A 7,465-nucleotide genomic window follows, 5' to 3' on the forward strand; every position below is an offset into this window, starting at 1 on the left:
TGCCAAACACAGAAATTCCTGGGTTTAGCCTATGCAAACTAGCCTGGCCTGAAGTTCTGGCCAGGCTAGTTGAGTGCAAGCTATTATGAAACAGCGGCAGTCATCAAAATGTCAAAGAAACACCCTTGGGTCTGTGCACAGCAGGGGTTGCCAAGAGCATGATGAGAGCATGATGCTACATAGGAAAAACGTATCCCTTTTAAAACTGAGAGATTTGGAGAAGGGAAGGGGCTGCTTAGCAAAGGTTCTTGGGAAGGAGAAAGGAGGGGCCAGAACTTCATATGGGGACTGGAGGGCAGAAGCATCTTGGAAGGCTGGCTGAAGGCAGGCTGGGACAGCGGCAAGGAGCTGTCTTGCAGTCTGATGCTGCACTGCTGTGGGGAACAAGCCACTCTTGAGATGTGCATGCTATAACCTTTGCACTCCCTCCATCTACACCCTGGTGTTAATATGTGTCAAATAAATCATATTTCTCAGATGCATGACAGTCTCTGCTGCGTCTTTTTTATATCATTTTTATTAAGTCTCCAACAATATTCTAAAGCATTGGTCATCATATACAATTTTTTAACGTACAAATTTGCTTCCTGACTTCCCTCCCATCCTTTCCTGATGTTCATTTTTTGACTCCTTTTCATTAGCTGCTTTACAATACATGTATTTTTATTCTCTAAACCCCGCTACCGTTAAATCTTTCATTAATCCACTGCTTATATTTTTAAATCCTGCCCGCAACTTCATCTATTGGTGATATTTTGAAAGGTAACCCATCCAGGGTCTCCATTCTTCCTTAAACACTTCGTCATTATGTCCTCTTAATTTGGCAGTTAATTTCACAATTTCAGCATATTCCATCCATTTCATAAGCCATTCTTCCTTAGTTAGTAATTTTTTCTCTTTCCACTTCTGTGCATATAAACTTCTAGCTGCTGTTGCCACATACATAAATAAACTACTCAGCTTTCTTGGGACCTATGTCCCCATTATTCCTACTAAAAAGGCTTTGGGGTTGTTGTTGTTGTTTTTTTAGGGATTATTAATTTAAACTTCCTTTTCAATTCGTTATAATTTTCCAAAAGTCCTTCAACTTTCTACAGTACCACCATATGTGATAAAATGACCCTTCCTCCTCTTGGCCTTTCCAGCAAATACCTGGTATATATTTTTACATTTTTGCTCGTTTTTGTATAAATCATTTTTATACAGTTTTCTTTCAACACCCTGGTGTAAATATGTGTAAAATAAACCATATTTCTTAAAGACATGACAGTCTTCCCTGAGTCTTGTCTCCCAATGGAAACACATCCCTGAGTAACTGCCTAAAACTCTCTGGAATCTTGCTACCACCTCGTAGCAATTCAGGGTGGCATGCAACCTCTTGGTGGCTTAGCCCAGATGCTGAAGATGTGATGTGTGCACAGCAAAGAAGGACCCTGATGCAGCAATTCCTGGTGGGCGCTCCAGTGGAGCGGGTGATGGTGGGTGTACTAGGAATCTTGCCTGAAAAGGGACTGGCAACCATTATATTTGGGTTGCCATGGATTTTTTCACACAATGGTTGGAGCCTTATATGATTTAAAAAACAAAAAACCAGTGTGGTAAGAATTCACCTCTACACCACCGTGTTTGTCCTCAGAGGAGAGGACAATGCTCGCACCATTACCAGGAAGAGTCACCATTGTTTGGTCAGAACAATGATCCTCCTCCTGGTCTAGGTCTGTTGTTTTGGATAATACCAAACCAGCAATTCTCTCCACATCCTGTTCCCTAAGGAAAGATCATGGCGGGTCATGGGAGGCTTTAATGTGGGGCAAAACCTGGGGATGGAGCAATTTACAAAAATGTATCAAAAGATGTCATAAACCCTCCCAAGGCTCTGAGGTGGAGACTTCCGGAGGCGGCGCGACCGGTAATGGCTGCCTTCTCCGAGTAAGGAGAAGGGAGCTCCGCTGTAAACGGGTCGTCCGCTACGGCGAAGCGGAGACCCATTCAGGAAAACCACAGGTGGCAGAAGCCTGTGGTCTCGGGACCCGGCGGGCGCCAGAAGCAGCCCCCAAAACGCTGAAGGGACCCCGTAAGGGGCTCTGGATCGCGGAGGGGGTAGCGGCGCTGTGGGTCGTTGCGCAAACAGCGAAGTGAAGCCGCGTTGCTGTTGCCGGTCAGCGCTGTCCTTTCTTCCTGCAACTTTTCTGAACTTTGGAAACTACAACCCGTGAGTAAATTTGGACATTGAAAACTTCCTGAAACTTTTGTCAACTTTCTGAAACTTTTTGAGAACTTTATGAAACTTTTAAAACTTTTTTAAAAAGTTGAAATCTGGCTGAAAACGGAGTGAGGATAAGCAGGAAGCCCATCTCCCGCTATACTGAACTTTAAGCAAAGAGCAGGAGGAGTGGAGACAAAAAGTTATGCGTTAACTAAATGCTGGCACCCTGTTAAAGCAGTTTTCTGAGTGAAAGACTTTGAGCTATTGACTTTTGCTGGTCATATTCGGGGTGCATTGATATCCTTCTTCTGTGGCACCAGTGGATTATAAAATAAATAAGAATCTCTGGTGCTGGAGCTGCCTGGATGAGCACCAGTTTGCAACTTTGGATACATTGAATTCAGGTTTTGAAACATTCTGAGTTGGAACTGGATACTTTGAAACTGTTGCAGTCAAGGCACTGTAAGAAACACTGTTTTGTTTTAAGTTTTACTCTGCTAAAAATAATACATTGTGGAGGCGATAGACATGGATTTAAATTTATAAGTCTAACTTGGATTTGATCTTTTCCCTGAAGACGTATTAAGCTCCCTCTAGAGGATTTTGGACTTACAGCAGTGACTTTGTTTTACTTTCCCTTTCCCGGCCTCTGTTTGACTATTGTATCTGGGACTCTGCTTTCTCATGGGAACAACTTGGATTGACCTTGGATTACAGATAACTTTGGAATGAGTGGCGCAAGGAGAAGAGGAAGGACTAAACAAACAACTCTAACTTTATCTGCAGCCTCACAGCGTAGATCTTCTGTGCCGGCCTTGCCTTCCACTTTGCCTCCAGACATAGAGGCGGCCTCCCTAATACAGGCAGGGGAGGGTGAGACAGAGGAGCTGCACCTGGGAGATATGGCTTCAGGGACAAGTAGCTCTGTCTTGGAGAAAATTTTGGAGAAACTGGAGGCTCTGGACAAGAAGGCTGATTTGCATACAGCTAAAATTGAACAGAACACAGAAAGCTTGAATAAGCTGACTGGACAAGTTGCACAGAATGCCCAGTCTATTGGAGAATTAAAGGAGGCTGTAGGTGAAAATCGTAAACTGGCTGAAGATACTAGTCAAAGATTGGAAGAACTTGAGAAAGAAGTAAGACCACTCAGCAAACAAGTTGGAGAACATCAGATTTACTTTTTGATGACAGAACTGCGAAACAGGGAGACCAACTTGAGGATACGGTCAATACCAGAGGTGGAAGAAGATAATTTTATTGAATTTCTAACTAAGGAATTTGCCAAGTTTTGGAAGTTAGAGGAAAAAGACTTTAAAATTGTATCTGCTTTCAGGCTTGGCAGAGTCAGAAGGACAGAGAAGCCCAGAGATTGTTTGATAACACTGAGATCAAAGGAGGAAAGGGACAAGATTTTGGGCCTGCACTACGAAAAGTCACTAGACATTTTGGGCAAGAGAATTGAAATCTACAAGGACATTCCTAAGCAGTTGCTGGACCTTAGATCTAACTACACGGAATTGGCAAGACTGTTGAGAAGCAACGCAATTATCTTCAGGTGGGAGTTTCCACAAGGATTATCCTTTACCTACAGAGGGAGAAAGATCAAAATCAAAACAGTGGAAGATAGAGACAAGTTTTTGGGAGCACACGGAGAAGACCTCCACAAAGGACTTGGATTGCCAGCGCCAGAACTTCCAGGGGAGCCCGCCCCCTCGGATCCTCAAGGACCGGAGAACAAGGTACCACCCCAGAAAGAATAACCAGACCTATCCAGGATGTCTCTGCAGCTTTTGAGCTGGAACATAAATGGCTGTAACAGTCCCGAAAAAAGGTCTAAAATTTTTCATATTTTAAAAAAGGAACAATTGGACATTATATGCTTACAAGAAACACATGTGATTAGGCTCCATAGAAAGGTGTTAATAAATAAAAGGCTTGGTCAAGAATTTATATCATCGGATACAGTTAAAAAGAGAGGTGTAGTGATCTATGCAAAAGAGAGCCTTTCACCAAAATTTCTCTTTAAAGATGAAAGTGGAAGAATCCTCGCAATAGAAGTACAGTATCAAGGAGAAAAAATTTTGATATTAGGAATTTATGCTCCAAATGAAGGAAAATCGGATTTTTATAAGAAGTTGCACGAGACCATGCTGGATTATCTGGATTACAACAACGTCATCATGATGGGGGACATGAACGGGGTCGTATCAACAAATATGGATAAGTCACAGAACCAGAACATTACTAAAGAGGGAAGACTACCTAAGACCTTTTTTGAAATGACTGACAATATGGACTGGGTTGACATCTGGAGAGTTAGAAACCCCCTGGGAAGAGAAGGAACATTCTTTTCTGAAGCTCAACTGACTTGGACACGAATCGACCAAATATGGATAACTAGAAGTCTGGCACCTAAGGTGAGGAAGGTGGAAATCTGCCCCAAAACATGCTCCGACCATAACGCCTTGAGAATGGATATGACATTGATCCCAATCGGCTCCTTTAGATGGAAGATGAATGATGGCCTGTTTAGAGACCAAAGAATTGTAAAGAAGGCCCAAAAAACCTTAAAGGACTATTTTGAGATTAATTTGAACACTACGGTGGAAAAAAGAACTATCTGGGATGCAAGTAAAGCTGTGATGAGAGGGTTCTTGATTCAACAGAATTCCTTAAAGAAAAGACTGCAAAATGAAAAGAAAGATAAAATTCTGGAAAGTATCAAAGAGTTGGAGAAGAAGTTAAGATCTAACCCGAAGTCCCAACCGATTCTGAGAGAAATTAAACTTTATCAGGCGCAATATTCCAAGCTGATAAATCAGGAAATAGAATGGAAGATTAAAACAATGAAACAAAAAACTTTTGAATCGGCAAATAAATGTGGGAAACTGCTAGCTTGGCAGTTGAAAAGGAGACAAAGATTAAATACAGTAACAAACTTAGAGGTTGAAGGAAGGAACATTCAGAACCCGGGAGAGATTAGAAAGTGCTTCCAGAGGTATTTTAAAAAGTTATATACTCAAGGGCCACAAGATGAAATAGAGATTACACAATTTTTGGAGAGAAATGGATTAGCAAAGCTGTCAGAAGAAAATAGAACAATTTTAAATGGCAAAATAACACGACAAGAGATTGAACAGGCCATCCTGAGTCTGAAACAGGGCAAATCACCAGGGCCAGATGGACTGACCTCTAACTACTATAAGACATTGAAGGATTATTTGATACAACCTTTGTTGGAGGTCAGTAATGAAATAATGGAGGGGAAGAAGGCGCCTGAATCGTGGAAAGAAGCATTTATCACATTGATTCCAAAGTCAGAAACTGAAAAGACACAACTCAAGAATTACCGTCCCATCTCCCTTTTAAATGTGGATTACAAAATATTTGCAGATGTTTTGGCACGAAGATTTAAGAAAGTTTTAAGTGAGATAATCCATAAAGACCAGGCAGGCTTTCTCCCGGGCAGACATATGTTTACTAACACAAGGAACATCATAGACATATTGGAACTTTTACAAACAAACATAAACACTAAAGCAGTTTTAATTTTTATAGACGCGGAGAAAGCCTTTGACAACATATCTTGGAAATTTATGAAGGGGAATTTAAAAGAAATGGGAGTGGGACGGGGGTTTGAGAACGGGATTGAGGCAATATATTCAGAACAAAAGGCTAAACTGATAGTTAACAATGTGGTTACAGAAGAGTTTAAAATTGAAAAAGGTACACGACAAGGCTGCCCGATTTCCCCATTACTGTTTATTTCGGTTCTGGAAGTGCTCCTGAATATGATTAGGGGGGACCGGTTGGTGGAAGGGATTCAGGTCGGAGCGAAACAATATAAACTTAAAGCTTTTGCAGATGACCTAGTTCTGACATTACAGGAGCCGGAGTCTAGTTTGAAAAGAGTACTACAACTGATTCAAAACTTTGGTCGAGTGGCAGGATTTAAGTTAAATAAGCAAAAAACTAAAGTTTTGGGGAAAAACGTGACAGATATTGAGTTGGAACAGCTTCAGAAAGAGACAGAACTAAATGTGGTTAAAAAAGTTAAATACCTAGGGGTAAACATAACAGCAAAAAATCTGAGTTTATTTAAAGATAATTATGAAAAATGTTGGTCAGAGATTAAGAGAGACTTGGATAGTTGGTCAAGACTAAAACTTTCTTTGTTAGGCCGAATAGCTGCCATCAAGATGAATGTATTGCCAAAAATGTTATTTTTGTTTCAGACACTGCAGATTGTAGACAAGACAGAGTGCTTCCGGAAGTGGCAGAAAGATATTTCTAAATTTGTCTGGCAGGGCAAAAAGCCCAGAATCAAATTTAAAATATTAACAGATGCGAAAGAAAGAGGGGGCTTTGCCCTGCCAGATTTAAAGTTGTATTATGAAGCTGCAGCTTTCTGCTGGTTAAAAGATTGGTTACTTCTTGAAGATACGGATGTCTTGGATTTGGAAGGTTTTAATAATGCGTTTGGATGGCATGCATATTTATGGTATGATAAAGCTAAGATAAATAAGGCCTTCAAGAACCATATTGTCAGAAAATCAGTTTTTAATGTCTGGACAAAATATAAAGACTTACTGGAGAATAAAACTCCGAGGTGGCTGTCACCCCTGGAGGCTAAGGCTCGGAAAAGAGCCAATATGGAGGCCAACTGGCCAAAATATTGGGAGATAATAGAAAAGGATGGTGACAACTGGAAATTGCAGAGTTTAGAAAAGATGAGAGACAAAGTGCGAGACTGGTTACACTATGCTCAGATTAAAGAAGTGTTTAAAAATGACAAAAAGCTAGGATTCCAAGTGGAAAAGTCAAAGTTAGAAACTGAACTGTTAGAACCTAAGACTAAGGTACTTTCAAGAATGTATAACTTGCTGCTGAAATGGAACACACATGACGAAATGGTAAAATCAACAATGATAAAATGGGCGCAGGATATTGGGTATAATATTATGTTTGAAGATTGGGAAAGGTTGTGGACCTCTGGGCTGAACTTCACTGCATGTAATGCGTTGAAGGAAAATGTGATGAAAATGATGTATAGATGGTACATGACCCCTGTTAAACTGGCTAAAATATACCATTCGTCTGATAGCAAATGTTGGAAATGTAAGGAAAATGAAGGAACATTTTTTCACCTCTGGTGGACCTGCCCTAGAGTGAAGGCCTTTTGGGAGAAGATATATAATGAATTAAAAAAGGTGTTTAAATACACCTTTACTAAGAAATCAGAGGCCTTTCTCCTGG

Source organism: Podarcis filfolensis, assembly GCF_964270895.1.
Source record: "Podarcis filfolensis genome assembly, chromosome: 9".
Lineage (NCBI taxonomy): Eukaryota > Metazoa > Chordata > Lepidosauria > Squamata > Lacertidae > Podarcis > Podarcis filfolensis.